This window comes from Opisthocomus hoazin, chromosome W, assembly GCF_030867145.1.
Source record: "Opisthocomus hoazin isolate bOpiHoa1 chromosome W, bOpiHoa1.hap1, whole genome shotgun sequence".
NCBI lineage: Eukaryota > Metazoa > Chordata > Aves > Opisthocomiformes > Opisthocomidae > Opisthocomus > Opisthocomus hoazin.
Genome location: NC_134453.1, coordinates 47,928,865 through 47,947,350, shown reverse-complemented (window position 1 = coordinate 47,947,350; position 18,486 = coordinate 47,928,865). Strand labels below are relative to the sequence as shown.

The window sequence follows — 18,486 nt, the reverse complement described above, 5'->3', positions numbered from 1 at the left end:
GGAGCAGCTTTGTGCAAGAAGGAAGACGAACGGCCGGATACGCTGTCATCACCACCACCGAGGTACTGGAGTCAGGAACGCTGCCTGCAAATACCTCGGCACAGAAAGCAGAACTGGTGGCGCTGAAGCAAGCCTTGCGAATGGCAGAAGGAAAGAGGGTAAATATATGGACTGATTCCAAATATGCATTTGGTGTGATTCATGCTCATGGGGCTATCTGGAAAGAAAGAGGACTGCTCTCAGCCCAAGGTTCATCGATAAAACATAAAGAAGAAATCCTCCAGCTCCTCGAAGAGGCGCAGAAACCAAAGGAAGTGGCAGTGATGCACTGCATGGCTCATCAATTTGGTCAGACAGCTGTAAACATAGGTAATCGATTGGCAGACAAAACGGCAAAGGAGGCTGCTGAACAAGATATCCTTGCACTAGTACCAGTAAAACAGATAAAAATCCCTAATCTGAAACCAAAATATAGTAAATTGGATGAACAATTGGCGGGACAACTGAAAGCATCACAAAATATAGAAGGGTGGTGGGTAACGCCAGAAAAACAGGTAATAGTAACCCCGCCAGTTATGTTAGGAATTGCGAAAGAAAAGCATGAGCAAGCACATTGGGGTGTAGAGGCTATGATCTCGAGTTTAAAATCATCTGTAGTGTGTGTAGGAATGACAGGAATAATTAAATCAGTAGTGGCCAAGTGCCCAATTTGCTTCAAAAATAATCCCTTAAATCGGAAAAAGGCACCCTTAGGAGTTAAGAAACAGGGTAATTCCCCAGGAGACTATTGGCAGGTTGATTTTTCTGAATTGCCCAGGCAAAATGGATTTAAGTATTTATTAGTATTGATTGATACATTCTCTGGATGGCCAGAAGCCTTTCCTTGTCGCACCAACAAAGCAAGAGAAGTGGTTAAAATATTGTTAAAAAAAATAATACCAAGGTTTGGAGTACCAGTAGGCATGTCTTCTGATAGGGGACCACATTTTGTAGCAGAAATAGTTCAACAAGTAAGTAAAATTTTAGGAATAAATTCAGATTTACATACCCCCTGGAGGCCACAATCAAGTCAGAAAATTGAAAGGATGAACCAAACATTAAAAAGACAAATAAGATTTGTCAAGAAGTATCTTTAGCCACAAGCCTTACCATTAGCACTCCTGAGAATCAGAATCCAACCAAGATTTAAAGATGGTGTAAGTCCATACAAAATCTTCTATGGCAGACCTTATCAATCTCCTCTAATCCCAGGGGATATGAGAATAGCAGGGGAAACAGATTTAAAAATGTATTTGATTTCTTTAGGAAAAACCCTCGAAGCACTCCAAAAATACGTTGTGCTGACCAGATCGCTTGCTTTGGATACACCTGTGCATCAGTATCAACCAGGTGATTTCGTGTGCATAAAGACTTGGAACTCTGAACCACTGCAGGAGAAGTGGAAGGGACCTTTCCAGGTACTGTTAACAACTTACACTGCGATCAAAGTAGAAGGAGAGGAACAGTGGATACACTATACTGGAGTGAAGAAGGCCCCTTCATGGAGAATCATCAATAGAGATCCAGAGACTGCAAAACTGATCTTAAAATACGTCTGAAAAAGGTGGCTATCATTGTAAAATATGGGGGAAATGGATCTTGATTTGGAAACTGATGATGATGGGAACATTGTCTTTAGTATTAAAAGCAAAAGCAGGGAGTGCTGATCCGCTGCCAACAGAAGCGGAACAATTGATATACCTCCCAAGGAGAACTCCGGAACAAAATTTGATGGTCGGATTAATAAAAGAGTTGGCTAATTCACAGAACATAACCCAAATAACTGCATGTCTTCCAGTCCCAAGAGCGGTAGGGGAATCAGTTCCATGGGGAATTCTGACAACAAATCTGAGTAGCAAAAAATCCAACAATGGCAGTACTTCTTGTAAGCAAGTTCCCGTTGTTGGGTTGCAGGAACAAATAGATTATGTTTAAAAGCAATGGAAAACCCCTAGGAGTAGAGCAAATTGTGAGAAGTTACCAAATTATGTTTTTGTCCAAATAGTCTTCCCCAATGTAGGTTGGTGTGCTTATGATGAGCCGGTTAAGAAAAACATTAGTCAAATAATCATGGAATGGAAATGCAGGAAGTCTAACCAAACTAAACAAGAGATGGCTCTGTAGGATTCAGTATGGGCAATGGCCATCTCATCTCAATTTCACTACATGGCCAATGCCCCCTGGTGTTTTACTTGGGATGGGATGATTTTTGCAGCTTTCCCATTGGTCAATGACAAAGGAATCACTTTCTGAGAAAAAGAAATTATTGTGCCCTGGTGGAATTGTAAAAAGATATATAATTGTAGTACAGTTAGTGAAGCAGTCCAAAGCGTTCCACCTCTGGCAACTACATTAAAATATGGATGCTGGTGTAGAGAACTTAAAAATTATTTACAATTGACTGATACATACAAGCCCAAAAGAGAAACAATATTCAGTTGCAGATGATCTACAATTCAAAGTCCAGAACATTTAGTTTGGGCAATGAGTGACGGAACCTGGTCCACTCACCTACTGGTGGATGGGAAAGTAAAACAAATTACTTTGGGAATGCCAACATTATGTCCGATCTGGAGAAAGACTCCCTTTAAAAGGAACTCTGAGAATTTGCAATTATTACGAGTAAAGAGATCAGAAGTTCATGAAGACGAAAACTGGAATGAACCACCAAGAGGGGTGAGAATTGGATGGTATTTGGAATATTTATTGACTCCCTTATCAATTTATAGGAATAGGGCCTGGGTATATAAACTAACTGGTCAAGTAGAAAGATTAGCAAACGTAACAAGGAAAGGATTCAAACAGTTCAATTTGCAGTTGCAGGCAACTTCAAGAATGACCTTGCAAAATAGAATGGCCCTAGACGTGCTCCTGTTAAAAGAACATGGAGTATGCAGATACCTAAAAGACAGGGTAGATCATTGCTGTATACATATCCCCAATGTTACTCAAGATGTTGAACACGACTTAAATTTATTAGAACAAATAGAGAGAGACACTCAGGAGATCCAACAAGACACGCAAGAAAATTGGCTTGACAAAATTTTTAATGGATTAGAGTGAAATCTGAGTTCCTGGGTAAAATCCTTAATTAGCATTGGGCTACATTTGTTAATCGTATTTTTGGTGATATTACTCATTTATTATTGTTTAAAAAGGGAACTCACCAATAAAATAGCCTTCAGTCAGATAATCATTCAGGCCGTAGCCAAGAGACAAAATTTCAGTGATTCAGTTGCAAAGCTCCCATCATCATAAAATGAATAATGGATAATTGCATTATTGTATAATTTAATCATTATTAGCAATAGATATTGAATCAATGTGTAATTAAACGTAATTTGAATTAAAATGGAAGCATTGAAAGTAATGATTATTTCAAAGCTTCCAAAGGGGGGAAATGTAACCAGGGTGTTGGAATCAGTTAACCATAAACATGAACAATGCTGCTATGTCCCTTGTACAGCCCGACCCACCTGGACATTAGGTCTGGGAACAGAGGGTCCAGTCTCTAGGTAACCATTAATGCTAACCATAGCAGGTAATTGTGTTTCTGTCAAGAGAAATGATGGAGTGTGGTTCTGTGAAGCGGACTGAAGAAACTGACCAGGACTGCCAAGCTTGCGAGCCTAGTGGGCAAAAGGTAATTCCGGCAGGGGGAGATCGCGACCACCGACTCACAGACCCCCTACTCAAGTAATACCACCTACTCAAAAAGGAACGATGGAAGAGGGTGACTGAGTCTGTGCAATAATTTACATAGGAAGCGAAAAAGTTTACACCACTCGCCAAAGAGAATAATATTGAATATGCATGAATAAAATAAATACGTATATTTTTGATCTATATAAACTGCACGGAAAAAGTATGAGGTATGCACGTTGGGTGGAATTATCCCCTGTGCATCCAGCGCTGCAATAAAGAATGCCTGCCTTTTAACACTACAGTGGTGTTACGAGGTTTTATTCCCGGATTTTTAGTGACAATAACAGTCTTACAGGTAGCTGTAAACTCTCTCTGGTGGGTTGACCTTGGCTGTTAACCAGATGCCCACCAAGCCACTCTATCACTCCCCTCCATCAACAGGACAGGGGGAGAAAATATAATTTAATTTTTGCCAATTTATTGTAACAAAGGAGGACAGTGAGAAAAAAAACAGACTTAATTGCCCATTTCTTTTGGACTCTTTGTCCAAAGTGCTCACATATAGATACATGGAAATGTATATGTTTTTATACATCTTGCATATTTGCACGTTATATATTTATGCATAGATATAGAACATATTTTTTTATATCTATATACACACACAGGTAGATAGATACTATATATACACCTGTATATATATCCACAAAGATGATTAAAAATTAAAGTTTAAATGTGAATAGAAAGTAATTAAGTGTAATTAAACATAAAAGGCAAGTTTAGAGACGCACACACACACATATCCCTTTTAAAATTCTGCTGAACAAGCTTTAACATATTCGGAATTGGAGGGAATGCCAAAAGGCAGGGGGAGATAGAGGGTGGCACACAGACAATTCAGAACATGCCTGATGGCTATAGATCCCTCCTAGGAGGCCCACCAAGGGGCCCCTTTGCAATCCCCATCCCATGTAAGAAAAAGACCAATTACTAGGGCAGCTTCTGGACTTTGTACTGCAACTCAAAATGCTGGCAAATCTGTTGAAAAAGGAAAATCAGGACAAAATACCAACTTCAGAACAACATGTGCATGGGGACGATAAGGAAAAGTCCCCAAGGGATTCCCCCCCAAAGACCACGTGAACCAGAAGAACTAGCCATAGGCCCATAAATGGGAAATTGTTTTGAGGCAAGTCTGTCCTGCGTTCGGCCAGGACAGGGTTAATTTTCACCAGAAACCAGGAAGGGGCACAGCCAGTGGGCTGACCCAACCCCAACCTGGCCAAACAGAGCAGGGTATTCCATACCACGTGCCATCATGCTGGGTTCCGGTGGGGGAGGCGGCGCGGCAGGAACTCACTAGCGGCTCAGAAGCGTGCGGCGCCGGTCCTGTCCGGGAGAACGGCTCTGTTCAGTCGTGCGGTTTGTTCTGTGTATTCCCCTTACCTGTATCGTTGTTGCTCCTGTCCCCTCTGTTTGCTGTTCTGTTAAACTGCCCTTATCCTGACCCACCAGTTTTCTGCCTCTTTCTTTCCATTCTCCTCCGCACCCTGGCGGGGGGAGGGGCGGCCACGTGGCGCTTTTGTTGCCGGCTGCAGCCAAAACCAAAACATTTAATTGGCGCCCAAGCGTTTGGTGGGGATAACGTCAGAGCTGAGCAGCGGGTGTTAAAAAAGCTTTCTTAGGTTTTCTTATAATTTGTTGTACGTATTTACTGTGTTAGTTAAATAGTCGCCGGTAAAAATATTGCTGACTTTGATCAGATGGCTGTGGTTTTTGAATCCTTATTTGCTGTATGTGTTCGTTGCCATGCTGTTCATTACCTTGGGGAAAAGGACCAGGATGACGATTTTGCTGTACTGTGTGATATCGACTTTTGACATGATAACACCACTGTGCATGAAATTAGGCTTGTATTTGCATGCGGCACTGCGGTCATTTCCGTACCTCGGATCCTATGTCTTAGAATTTGTTAATAATCAAACCCAATCTGTGGGGAAAACCGAAGGGGATACCTTCCCCCACTCTTTCGCCCCCCCCCTTTCTCCTTCAGGCTGGTCCTAAGGGCTTTTGAGAATTACGAGTACCCGAGGGATGCTCAGGCCAGCACTCTCCTTTTGTTCTGCCTCCTGAATAGGCTTCAGGTTTTGTTTAGGGTTAAGCAAGCAGTTAAGAACATCATGCAGAGACCTGCCCCGGGGCCAGATAGCTGTGAGTGGCTGGGTGTGTGGGACAGCATGGGCAAGTACCTAGGGCAGTGGGCACCCCCGGCGTTTTTTAAACTCACCCCTGAACAAGTACAGGATCCGGACAAACTAGTAAAATATCTGCACAAAGTGTGCTGCCACCCTGGGAACTCCAGAGAGACACAGATCACCACAATGTGCTGGGGTCTGGCCCACGCCTACCGAGCCCTGTTCAACACTGTTCAGTGCTCTAAAGGGAAAGGGGGGGGGGGACGAAGCGGCAGGCACTGCGGCTGGCGCTGCCCCCCCAGCCGGCCCTGCAGCCCCTCCAGCCCAGCAGGCAGTCACAGCCCCCCCCGACCGGCACCACCACTACTGCAGCCACTGGCGTTGTCCCGGCTTTCCCTGCAGGCACGGCAGTTGCGGCAGCTCTAGCTCCAGCCCCAGCTCCAGCTGCAGGCATCGCGGCTGAGCCCAACGACCAACCTGTGCCGGTAGCAGTCGCCCCCGTAAAACTAAAGAAAGATGCAAAGAGAGCAGATCGCTCCGGGAGGGATGACGATGGGCCAGGGTCATCGCGGGAGATAGAGACAGAGATCATCACCCGGTCCCTGTCCCTGGGCGAGCTGTGAGACATGCGGAAAGATTTCAGCTGCCACCCAGGCGAGCACATTGTCACCTGGCTGCTGTGATGCTGGGATAACGGGGCCAGCAGCTTGGAGTTACAGGGCAAGGAAGCCAAGCAGCTGGGATCCCTGGCCAGGGACGGGGGCATTGACAAGGCCATTGGGATGAAGGAACAAGTCCTCAGCCTCTGGAGGAGGCTTCTGTCAGGCGTGAGGGAGAGGTACCCCTTCAGTGACGATTTTGTGTGCTACCCTGGCAAGTGGGCCAATATGGAGAGGGGTATTCAGTACTTGAGGGAATTAGCTGTGCGGGAGCTGGTTTACTATGAACCAGACGATGAGCAGTTACCCACAGACCCAGATGAAGTCCAGTGCACAGCATCTATGTGGAGGAAGTTTGTGCGGAGTGCACCATCCTCATATGCCAACCCACTGGCAGTTGTAAACTGGAAAGGTAAGGAGGCACCAACAGTGGATGAGGTGGCTGTCAGACTCCGGCAATATGAGGAAAGTCTCTCTTCCTCCCTTGTCTCAGCTGTGAATAAATTGTCCCGGGAGTTCCAGCAATTCAAAGAGGATATGTCCTACTCCCCACCTGTATGGGCCAGTGTCTCAGCTAATAAAGGCAAGCGTTTCTCTGCTCAGGAGAGAGAGTACAGAGGCTACACACCCCGGGGCACCCTGTGGTTTTCCTGTGTGACCACGGAGAGGACATGAGGAAGTGGGATGGAAAACCCACCTCAAGTCTAGAGGCACGAGTGCGTGAGCTGCAAAGTAAAACACTCACCAAAGGGGATTCTGCTAGGAAAAATGTCGCTCCAGTTTCCAGCAGCCAGCTCTCCAGACCAGGTAGACAGTTTGACCTTGATTCCGATACTCTGGAGGGGACCTCCAAGTCATTCTTACAGCAGGTGAGCAGCAAATTCTCTGACCAGGATTAGAGGGGCCCTGCCTCCAGCCAGGTGGAGGAAAGAGACAACCGCATTTATTGGACGGTGTGGATTCGGTGGCCTGGCACGTCAGATCCACAAGAGTATAAAGCTCTAGTGGACACTGGTGCACAGTGTACTTTAATGCCATCAGATTTCCAAGGGTCAGAGTCCATTTGCATTTCGGGAGTGACAGGGGGGTCCCAAGAGCTGACTGCATTGGAGGCTGAAGTGAGCCTCACTGGGCAGGAGTGGCAGAAGCACCCCATTGTGACTGGCCCCGAGGCTCTGTGCATCCTTGGCATAGACTATCTTAGGACAGGGTATTTCAAAGACCCAAAGAGGTATCGGTGGGCTTTTGGCATAGCTGCTGTGGAGACGGAAGAACTTAAACAGCTGTCCATTTTCCCTGGTCTCTCGGAGGATCCTTCCGTTGTGGGGTTGCTGAGGGTTGAAGAACAACAGGTGCCAATCGCAAGCACAACGGTGCACCGGTGACAGTATCGTACCAACCGAGACTCCCTTCTCCCCATTCATCAGCTGATCCGCCAGCTGGAGAGTCAAGGAGTGATCAGCAAAACTCCCTCACCCTTTAATAGTCCCATATGGCCAGTGAGAAAATCTACTGGAGAGTGGAGACTGACAATAGACTACCGTGGCCTGAATGAAGTCACACCACCGCTGAGTGCTGCCGTGCCAGACATGTTAGAACTTCAATATCAGCTGGAGTCAAAAGCAGCCAAGTGGTACGCGACAACTGACATCGCTAATGCATTCTTCTCCATCCCTTTGGCAGCAGAGTGCAGGCCACAGTGTGCTTTCACCTGGAGGGGCATCCAGTACACCTGGAATCGACTGCCCCAGAGGTGGAAACACACTCCCACCATTTGCCATGGACTAATCCAGACTGCACTGGAAAAGGGTGAAGCTCCAGAACATCTGCAGTACATCGAAGACATCATTGTATAGGGTGACACAGCAGAGGAAGTTTTTGAGAAAGGGGAGAAAATAGTTCAGATCCTTCTGAAAGCCGGTTTCGCCATTAAGCGAAGTAAAGTCAAGGGACCTGCGCAAGAGATCCAGTTTTCAGGAATAAAATGGCAGGATGGGCGCCATCAAATCCCAATGGATGTCATCAACAAAATAGCAGCTATGTCTCCACCAACCAGCAAAAAGGAAGCACAGGCCTTCCTGGGTGTTGTGGGTTTTTGGAGGATGCACATCCCAAATTACAGCCAGATTGTAAGTCCTCTGTACCACGTGACGCGGAAGAAGAATGGTTTTGAATGGGGCCCTGATCAACGACAGGCATTTGAGCAGATTAAACGGGAGATAGTTCATGCCGTAGCCCTTGGTCCAGTCCGGTCAGGGCAAGGTGTTAAAAACGTGTTCTACACCGCAGCCGGGGAGAATGGCCCAACCTGGAGTCTCTGGCAGAAAGCACCAGGGGAGACTCGAGGTCGACCCCTGGGGTTTTGAAGCCAGGGATATAAAGGATCCGAGGCCCACTATACTCCCACTGAAAAAGAGATTCTGGCAGCATATGAAGGCGTTCGAGCTGCTTCAGAAGTGGTCGGCACTGAAGCACAGCTCCTCCTAGCACCACGATTGCCGGTCCTGGGCTGGATGTTCAAAGAGAGGGTCCCCTCTACGCATCATGCCACCAATGCTACGTGGAGTAAGTGGGTCGCGCTGATCACCCAGCGCGCCCGAATGGGAAACCCCAGTCGCCCAGGAATTCTGGAGGTAATCATGGACTGGCCAGAAGGCAAAGATTTTGGAGCATCGCCAGAGGAGGAGGTGACAGGTGCTGAAGAGGCCCCACTGTATAACCAGCTGCCAGAAGAGAAGAAACAGTATGCCCTGTTCACGGATGGGTCCTGTCGCATTGTGGGGAAGCAGCGGAGGTGGAAGGCTGCTGTATGGAGCCCTACACGACAAGTCGCGGAACCTGCCAAGGGAGAAGGTGAGTCCAGCCAGTTTGCAGAGGTGAAAGCCATCCAGCTGGCTTCAGACATTGCCAGTCGAGAGAAGTGGCCAGTGCTCTACCTTTACACCGACTCCTGGATGGTGGCCAATGCCTTGTGGGGGTGGCTGCAGCAATGGAAGAAGAACAACTGGCAGCGCAGAGGCAAACCTATCTGGGCTGCCCCATTGTGGCAAGATATTGCTGCCCGGCTAGAGCAGTTGGTTGTAAAAGTGCGTCACGTGGACGCCCACATCCCTAAGAGTTGGGCCACTGAAGAACATCAAAACAACCAGCAGGTAGATCAGGCTGCCAAGATTGAAGTGGCTCAGGTGGATCTGGACTGGCAACAGAAGGGTGAACTCTTTATAGCTCGGTGGGCCCATGACACCTCGGGCCACCAAGGAAGAGATGTGACATACACATGGGCTCGTGACCGAGGGGTGGACTTGACCATGGACACCATCGCACAGGTTATCCATGAATGTGAAACATGCGCTGCAATCAAGCAAGCCAAGCGGGTAAAGCCTCAGTGGTATGGAGGACGATGGCTAAAATCTAAATAAGGGGAGGCTTGGCAGATTGACTACATCACACTGCCACAGACCCGCCAAGGCAAGCGCTATGTGCTCACAATGGTGGAGGCCACCACCGGATGGCTGGAAACCTACCCTGTGCCCCATGCCACCGCCCGGAATACCATCCTGGGCCTGGAAAAACAAGTCCTGTGGCGACATGGCACCCCCGAAAGAATTGAGTCAGACAATGGGACTCATTTTCGCAACAGCCTCATAGACACCTGGGCCAAAGAACACGGTATCGAGTGGGTGTATCACATCCCCTACCACGCACCAGCCTCTGGAAAGATCGAGCGGTACAATGGGCTGCTAAAAACCACTTTGAGGGCAATGGGAGGTGGGACTTTCAAAAATTGGGATGCTCATTTAGCAAAGGCCACCTGGTTGGTTAACACCAGGGGATCCACCAACAGGGCTGGTCCTGCCCAGTCAAAACCTCAGCGCCCCGTAGAAGGGGATAAAGTCCCTGTAGTGCACATGCAGAACATGTTAGGGAAGACGGTTTGGGTTAGTTCTGCCTCGGGCAAAGGCAAGCCCGTCCGCGGGATTGCTTTTGCTCAAGGACCTGGGTGTACCTGGTGGGTAATGCGGAAGGATGGGGAAGTCCGATGTGTACCTCATGGGGATTTGATTTTGGGTGAGAATAGTCCATAAATAAATTGTATAAAGTTAATTGTTAAATAACCCTGTCACTGTCCGTTATCACTGTTATAGTTGTTATATGTTATACCAGTAGTAGCACAGTAAGAATCGTCCAGATTAAAGAAGGATGGACTTTTTGATGAAAACCTAGCAGAGCACAGCGATGATGGGACTGGACCTGGTTTTCAACAACTGGCACCCAGCAACTTCATCAAGATCAACATCTCCTGCAGACTGTGAGCTCCGGATGCAGCAAGTGACCGCCCATCACTACACATCACCTCTCCTGCCATGGAAGACCATTACGACAGATGGAGCCCGAAGTCATGGATTAAATGAACTCAATGGACACTTTAGAGTGATGATCCATAGACTAAGGGTATGATATCTGGAGACAGGAGAACTGGTGGTGATCAACTGGACAATGGGGGACCTGGGCATGACGTAGATGGTATGGAATAAGGGGTGGATAATGTCCTGGGTTTGGCCAGGACAGGGTTAATTTTCACCAGAAACCAGGAAGGGGCACAGCCGGGTGGGCTGACCCAACCCCAACCTGGCCAAACAGAGCAGGGTATTCCATACCATGTGCCGTCATGCTGGGTTCCGGTGGGGGGGGAGCAGCGCGGCAGGAACTCACTCATGGCTCTGGAGCGTGTGGCACCGGTGCGGTCCGGGAGAACGGTTCTGTGGGGTCGTGCGGTTTGTGTTGTGTTTTTCTCCTTATTTGTATCGTTGTTGTTCCTGTTCCCTCTGTTTGCTGTTCTGTTAAACTGCCCTTATCCCTACCCACCAGTTTCTGCCTGTTTCTTTCCATTCTCCTCTGCACCCCAGCGGGGGGAGGGGCGGCCGCGTGGCACTTTTGTTGCCGGCTGCAGCCGAAACCAAAACAAAGTCTCACACAGAGAGGGCAGGTGGTGGCCAATGCTGAGTCAGTCAAAGCTAGTGGCACCTCTGTGATAACATTTTTTTAAAGGGTAAAGAAACCTTATACAGCAGCTGTGAGGGAGAGGAGCCAGAAAAACATGAGAGAAACAAACCTGCAGACACCAAGGTCAATGAAGGAGGAGGAGGATTTGCTTCAGGTGCTGGCACAGAGATTCCCCTGCAGCCTGTGGAAAAGACCACGGTGATGCAGGTTGTCCCCTTACAGCCCACCAAGCACCACATTGGAGCAAATACCTTCACTGCAGTTCATGGAAGACCCCAAGCTAGAGCAGGCTCCTGCCAGGAACCACAGCCCTGTGGGGGACCCATACTAGAGCAGTTTGTTCCTGAAGGACTGTACCCCATGGAAAGGGGTACAGCTGGAACGGTTCTTCAAGTACTGTATTCTGAGAGATGGACGCCACACTAGAGCAGGGGAACAGTGTGAGGAGGAAGGAGCAGCAGACATGAAGTGTTATGAATTGAACACAACCCCCACCCCACCATGCCACTTGTGGGAAAAGGAGGTAGAGTCAGGAGTGAAGGTAAGCATGGGGGGGTGTGGTGGGGTGTGTGTTTTAGTTTTGTTTCTCACTATCCTACTCTGTTATTAATTGGCAATAAATTAATCTTCCCCAAGTCAAGTCTGTTTTGCCCATGACAGTAACTGGCAAGTGATCTCCCAGTCCTTATCCCAACAAATGAGCTTTTCATCTTATTTTCTCCCCCCCTCCTGCTGAGGAGGAGTGAGAGAGCAGCTTGGTGGGCATCTGGCAGCCAGCCAAGGTTAACCCACCACAGTTATATGCCTCATTCAACAAAGAAAATATCCACACTTATTGCTTCCAAAACAACTTAAATATTTTAGCTTTACACCAGACAGGCATTATTTGCAATGTATACTTTAACCACCCAGTTCCCTCATGGAGGCAGGAAAACATTTCCCCTCAAGTGCAGGATCTCAGGGGGTGGGGCAGCATGCACACAGCAGTAGGCACCTGCATTAGGAGACAACATGTTCTAGAATTGGTGAGCACTTAACACGTTTAACAAGCAGCAAGGTTATATTTGCCTGCCCCCCCCTCAAAAAAAGAGGATTCAATTAAACTTTAAAAAACATTTATGAAAAAAATATTTAGAATTCAGAGATTAACCAGCCAGCATGATGCTGAAGCAAGAAGGTGATGCCTGTAAATGTAAAATTTCCACTTACCAGAGTGACTGTAATTAAACTAAACTAGATCCTTGCTGTTTTGAGAAGACAGGAAAGCTCTAAGATAGAGAGACTCCTAAATAATTCTACCTCAGACAGCTCAGCCTTGGGAGGGCAGAAGCACCAAGCTACAAAGAGGCACCAAGAGGGCAATGAGACCAGAGCAAAACAACCTGGAAGGACACGGTAAACTGATCTTAGAACAGAGTTTGCGCAGAAACAAAGGTCAACCAGCAGACACTGTGATGAGGAGTGTAAGCCTTCATCTTAGGACCCCTAAAGACCACCCGAGGACGCTAACAGACATGCGTGAAAGACATTAACATATGCTAATCAGTTCTTGGAAAAATCATTAATATGCTAAGCATTTCTCAGAAATATAATGAATATGTATACTGTGATTATATTTACCCTGAAATGGCAGGGTGTTTGGTGTGCACATTTGGAGAAGAGATCCCCTGTGTGCCCAGCGCCATAATAAAGAATACCTGCTTAATAGCCCTCTCACTATTGAGTCTTCAACTCTGGCTTTTCACAGAATCATTATTATTTCTTTTTAATTATTAAACTGTTTTTATCTCAACCCACGAGTTTCTCACTTTTACCCCTCTGATTCTCTCCCCCATCCCACTGGGGGGGAGGGAGTGAGTAAGCAGCTGTGTGGTGCTTAGTTGCCAGCTGGGGTTAAGCTACAGCAATACATAGGGGTGAAAAAAAAAATTTAAAATTCTCAGTTTAATTTATGAACTAAATTATTCGCAAGTCCACAGTTAAATCTTTGTTCCAGTAACCTGAAAAAATTCCCTTAAGCACATACTGCACAGCACACATTCCCCAACACACACACTCATATGTTTCCCACCATGCTATACTATTCACAAAGCAAATATACCCTCAATTTCACCTAATAATGGTAGTTACCGCCACCAAAATAAGCGTTTTTACATATTGTCAGCTTTAATGATAGTGTCAGTCACAAGGTTAAAATGTAAAATGGTTAACAGCAACCCAAACATATGAGGATATAAGGAATTCCCTTCCCATCACTTTAAACAAATTTAGTCATTTATCATCTGTGCAAACAAGTTGTTCCATGAGCAACAGAACTAACGGAGCCTGGTTTCCTTTGCATTTATGCATTTACTTTCCTCAATCATAGTAACACCAAGATACTGACCCTTGATATCTCCAGTTCTCACCCAAATCTCTTCAACACTTTCCCCAGCTGACTCTACATTGCCTAACTACAAGCTGGGCAAGAGGCAGTCATTGCTACATGACTGGCTGCCAAAAGCTAACCAGAACAGGTAAGTCTTGAGCTCATCATACTGTCCCACACAATTATATCCCTTCTCTACCTTTATTCAGCCATCAATTTATTTTTATTATTATTTTAAAGAAAACACGTAAGAATTCCATTTCTTTATCCCTCTGCAAAACATAGCACAAATCATTCAAAAGTATGAGGAATGACAGGTTGACTACGAGTAGCTGGTGGGGGGTGGTGTTTGGATGTTTTTTGTTGTTTGGTTGGGTTTTTAAGAAAAAAATAAGCCCCCAACGATAACATATTAATTATTATTTAACTGTGCCTTTCTAAATTAAGTAAACTGCTCATAGCAAATTCACTTTTTTCAACTAGCCTGTACCTAGAGACAACATTTGAAAATTACATTTGCCGCTATAAAGAATAATCTCTAAAAAGAATTTGTGTCAAGTGCTTCAATGAGCAAGTGCAATTTGATGAGCTCTTACTATACAAGGTAAGTTTCAAAGCTAAAAAAAAAAAAGTTATCTGAAGTAGACATATCTATTCACAGACACTTGAAATCTATGAAGAGACCTTTTAGAGTTTGCATGCTAACAAAGCTAAAAACAAGTTTGGGTTTTTTGGGGGTTTGTTTTAAGTAATAAGTCTTTCAGACAGAATTTACCCCTCAGAACCAACTCAACTTTCACTTTAAATGAAGTTCTCTTTCAGGTAGAAAAATGAAAATGGTATTACCTATCAAGTCATTACTCTTCTATTCTGTCCTGCAACATGCCTGTAAGACTTTCAGACCTTTGTAATGACAAGTTTCATTCAAATCTTCAATGGCAAATAAACTTTTTCCATCTCCTAAATTCTTACCACAGAGAATATTTTATATGCTAGCAATTTAAATACAGATATATTTATTCAGAAGATTTAACAGAAACCTAATTTGAAGAAGAGCAGCAAGTTTTTCCTCAGCTCTTTAAAAGAGACTACAATAAGAACTGCTGCATACAGTATCTGTTTCAATCAATAAAACACAACAGTACATATCACAATAGCAAGGGCTGGTTTTAATAAAATGCAACCCCACCCTCTCCACCTTTTGATTGCATTAAGTACTTCAGCATAGCAAGTACATTTAGAACAAAGTCTGTGAGCCTTGACTTTCATCTTCCCAAAAATCTGTTTTTTACTAAAATTATTAATTTACCCTAGAGACAGGACTCCAATACAAGTCCTGTACCAAGTAATAAATTCTGGAATTGAGCAGTATCTTTCTAGCTGTTAACTTATTTCAATCAGACATTCTAATTTGACATTCCTAAGTCAGTTTTCTCTGGTCTCCCTTCAAACCTGATAAAGTACTTATTCAGAGCACAAGGGGGTAGTTTGAACTGTTACTCAACCCTTTTTACTAGTGATACGAAAAAGGAAACAGTTTAAACCACAGGATATTCAAGAATATCAACATTCTGAAATCCATTGCATCATCAAACACTACTGATAAAGGCTTCCACTTAGTATCTCTGTCTCAAGCTATGTACCAGTCAGACCACTATCCCAATATAAAGTGATGAAGTTATATGTACACATATAAACAAACAGGAGTATTCTACACCTGCGTTCTTACAAATCTCATTACTTTTAAAGCGTTTTTCAAAATGCACATCCACTTTACAGATCATATCCAGCTTAAAGTTTCCATGCAAATATTTTTAATATATTCCTGAAGTAGCTTCCTGAAGAGTCAAAAATTTTGGTCTAATATTACTTTAGTCCAGAAATATTGTTATGCACATGAGATTTTGAAGTTAGAATTAATGTTGTGCTTAAATAGCATCTTATTTTTTTTAATTTTAACCTTCTAAGAAATATAGGTAGACAATTATGTAGGACTCCTGAAAAATACCAAAGCAAAACACTTCTAAAGGAACATTCTAGAGTACACATGGATAATCAAACAGAATTTCTAGATCTAGGTTTCTGTCACCCATATTTCATATCCAGAGGGAAAAAAAAAAAAAACTAAACTGATTTGAGACTATGCATACACAGAGTTATGGAGTATACAACATTTCCCAAAACAAAAATATATATGAACTAGCAAAGAGCATCCAAGTACTATACAACCATAGTATTAAAGTATTAAGTCTCCTACAGTTTCTTCATAGGATATTCTGAATCAAAATCAATTACTTTTCAACAAGAGACCGACTGCCACGTTATTCCATAGCACCACAACTCACTGAAAAATTCAACATTTGCAGAAAACAAACAGAACTTGGTAGCAAAAGACTACACCATTCAACAAATACTCGGAAGGAGGGGGTAATGCAAACCACAAACATTCCTTTTTTAATCTACCAGTACTAATTCAATTCCTACTTTTCACAGGACTTGAAAACCTAAGCCATACACAGCATCAAAACCACACATCTGTATAATTGAGGTCATTTAGCAAGGAATACGCCCACTCCATTCTGACTAGAGACAGATTCCCTCCCCCTCCCAACAGCGGGGGTTTAATCAATACAAAACCATTAATAGGGGTGGAGAGAGATCTCTGAACGCAACTCTGCACTCATCCAAACCCCATCACCACCTCTCCACAAACGTTCTTTATCACCCTGATGAGCTACACACCTAAGCCAACCCACAGTAATGCGAGGTCTTTATGCAAAACTGAGGGAAAAGAGCCTGTAAGCAGGATGCAGGGGCACGCTGACCAAGCACCCGGAAAGAAAGAAGCGTTACCACTCCTCCAGAAGCCAGGAAGCTTAACAGTTGGAATAGGAAACAGGGGTGAAAACAGAATGGGGGAAAAAGAAGTTTCTGGGTTTTTCTTAAAAGAAAAAGACACCTTTCCCCTTGGCGGGCAAAAGCTATCCTTAAGCACGGAAAAGGAAGGCCCCTTTAAGGAGGAAAAAAAAAACCAAACCCACAAAAAACCCCAAAACCCTACTATCTATTAAAAGACCATCTTTCCCACCGAGGTAATAACGTGCATTTTCTGCATCACAAAAGTTCAAGCACAGCCTGCCAACATCCGACCCGGTATCGTATCGTATCATATCATGTCCGTGTCCCCCTCGTCTCCCCCCCGCCAGCACCGGAGGGCGGCAGACTGACCTGTCAACAAATGGCAGCAACGGCAACAGAAGAGAAGATGAGCAACGCTGTGCCTGGCTGCTAAGAAAAGGGGGAGGAGCAGGAATTTTTTATCTTCAGGGCGCTGATTCCCGTCCCCTTTTCCTTCCAGGTCCCCTTTTATTTTTTACCTACCCTCGCCAAAAAAAAAAAAAAAAAGAAGAAAGGAGATTGTCTTTCCTCTTTCCTCCTCCTCTCCCCCTCCCCCCAATATTCCGACTCAGAGTTTAAAACAAAGAGACGGAAATAGCCGAGTGCGGACCGAATGAAGCCGAGTGAGCATGTCATGCGTATAGCGCATGCGCATTGTGTGTACATATATGCTCAGATCTATATCCTTGCCTCTGTCGAGATATGGGATTGGTTTCGTGTTATCCATTCCTCCTATCCCACTCCGTTATGCATGTGTTCAAAGGGGAACAGTGTCTTTCCGGTCCCCCCCTAAGCTTGGGGTGGAGGATACCTCTCTGCTGTACTCTGCGTTTCTCCCTAGGGTGGCCCTTGTGGGATTCCCAGCCAATATTGCTCCCTCATGCATGCACAGTTTTTTCAGGTAGTTTTTTCAGGTATGCTATTTTTTTTGTCAATATGAGAGGGGTGAATTTACCCAGAAATAGCCCTTGTGCAGTGCATGCTTTTCCCCTGCCCCATTTAACCTTCTTGACACACAGGGACAGGCACCCCTGGCACTGCTTCCCCCAAACCTGTACCTTCTCCGCATGCAAAGACAAGCACCCCAGAACAATCCTCCCCAAACCTGCACATTTCCACATACAGGGACACTCATCACTGTCACAAATGATGTGATAAACAGGGACAGACATTATCTGCACGACCCTTCTAACATATCCCTCACATATTGGGAAGACAAACACTCTTGCAACATACAAGGAAAGATCTCAGTGCCACAGCCCACCAGCGCCCTTATTTACACAGGAATAAACTTTGCACAACCCACCAACAGCTTTTCTCCACCAACAGCCTCCACACACAGGACTTAACAACCCTAATCCTCTATTCACAGCACAAAAAGGCACCAGAACAATCTCCCAACATTTAACTCACACATGCAACCCACCAACTTCTATACTAGATCCTCTAGGACCCAAATACTCCCCCATCCACATGTGTAGACTTCAGAAACGGCTCACATTCTCTCCAAGACATGCTCACATTTTAAGAGCCCAGAAAATGGATGTCCAATTCCTAACAGTACCAACATTCCCCAGACTGTAAAGATGAGTTGAATTTTTCAAAATAATGAGATTAATAAATAAGACTTACATTCTGGACAGTTTTTATGCTTTCAGGTTTCAGTATTTAAAGCCAT

General features: G+C 45.0%; 1 protein-coding gene across 7 annotated transcripts in view; it reads right to left on the bottom strand.

The window, feature by feature from the left end:
* The window catches only part of LOC142365597 (polycomb group RING finger protein 3-like), a 115,189-nt gene extending 97,779 nt beyond the window's left edge, over window positions 1-17,410 (bottom strand). For 6 of the 7 annotated variants that reach the window (XM_075446516.1, XM_075446514.1, XM_075446510.1 and 3 more), the window contains exon 1: window positions 17,139-17,410. The gene's annotated coding sequence lies outside the window, so the exon portion shown is untranslated. Of the gene's footprint in view, window positions 1-11,651; window positions 11,708-17,138 lie in introns of those variants that run through there. The other variant, XM_075446509.1, reaches the window with a different exon arrangement.
* Between the last annotated feature and the right edge of the window lie 1,076 nt (window positions 17,411-18,486).